Source organism: Propithecus coquereli, unplaced genomic scaffold (assembly GCF_000956105.1).
Source record: "Propithecus coquereli isolate 6110/MARCELLA unplaced genomic scaffold, Pcoq_1.0 Scaffold175, whole genome shotgun sequence".
NCBI lineage: Eukaryota > Metazoa > Chordata > Mammalia > Primates > Indriidae > Propithecus > Propithecus coquereli.
In genome coordinates, this window is record NW_012142190.1 from 3,796,969 (window position 1) to 3,798,401 (window position 1,433).

At 29.0% G+C, this 1,433-nt stretch overlaps 1 protein-coding gene across 1 annotated transcript in view; it reads right to left on the reverse strand.

Annotated features, from left to right (window-relative positions):
- The window catches only part of LOC105808476, an 84,147-nt gene that overhangs the window by 72,682 nt on the left and 10,032 nt on the right, over nt 1-1,433 (reverse strand). The gene's annotated exons all lie outside the window — the stretch shown is intronic.

A 1,433-nucleotide genomic window follows, 5' to 3' on the forward strand; every position in this document is an offset into this window, starting at 1 on the left:
CTGAAATGTGTCACAGTTATCTTTCACAGAGCAAAATTTGTCAGGAAGAAAAAGAAGAAAAAGATTACTTCTAATATGAATGACTAAAATGAACTTCTATTAAATGTATAAAAGTCAATTAAAACAATCCAACACATACAGCCAGCTTCTAGAATTGAGAAAAACTATCTATTTACTGTTAAGGTTTTCTTTTCAAAGAGTTATTTGTGCTACTCCTTCCTCTTGTTCCTGTGCATAATTTGACAGTGACAATGTATAAAGAATTTCCACAGGAGATAGTTAAAATTGCTGCTTATACACATGTATATCCTATTACAAAAATTATGCCATACAGTATAGTCTAAGATACTGAGTATAAATTGTAACCATTCTTTTAGAAGTTTTCTGAACTTAGTTGCAGATAATCATAATTATAAACTATTCAAGGTTTGCTCCGAAATTTACAAACCATGCAAAATTGAAAATTTCTTAGGCTTAAAACATTTGGCAATTTGAATCAACTAAATCCAATCAAACTAAACACTGCTTTGCAAAGTAAAAAAGGAGTAAGAAGACACACAAGACAATCACTAATCTCTCCTTTTTCAGGATCTATTTCAATAAACTTAATACTACTTCTTACCATCCTAAGGACAGTGTAAGGAGAACATCAGGTATACATACAGGGAAGCAAGTTGTTTTAATGGTACCTTAATTTAAAAAATAAAATAAAAATTGGTATGCCAACTTATTTAACTTGTAAAGAGAAAGAAAACCATCACCAAATAGGATACTCATTAATCCTTAATAAATCTCTCCTTCCCAGTAAATTTACAAAGATACAGCTAACAGTTTTAATAGAAAAAAATTTTATTTATAAAAATTATAGCCCCTAAAACTTAACTCTAAAAACCACTAACTCAACATACTCTTTCTCTTGCCACCAAATTAGTTATTCTGAATGGGCACTGTAACAAAACTAATCTAAGACTTTGTTATGATTATAGACTAAGGTGTTATTCAATGTGGGCTGCAGATGTAAAAAAAACAAAAAGCAACAATACAACTTTAGCCCTTATTAGTTATTACATTCATGTCAGAATAACACATTAAACTTCAATAAACACTGGAAAATCTATCAGGTCAAGGCTCTAAAAAACATACAGCAACTACATTTCCTCAACATTTTCCGAAGAGAATACCATCAATTTTTCTTTATAAATACTTAGAAAACCACTCTCAGAAAATCAGACATTTCTGCAGTAAAAAAAATTCAAGTATAGTCAAAACAAACACTTCATAATCTCTGAAATCATAAACTTTCAAAACATATCTATATGTAAAACTGGAATTTTCCAGAATCTATATTCATTAGAAAAGAGATAAGCAAACTTCAAATACTTAAATCAAACTTATCACTCCAACAAAAAAATACAGTCCAATCTTTTATAAAT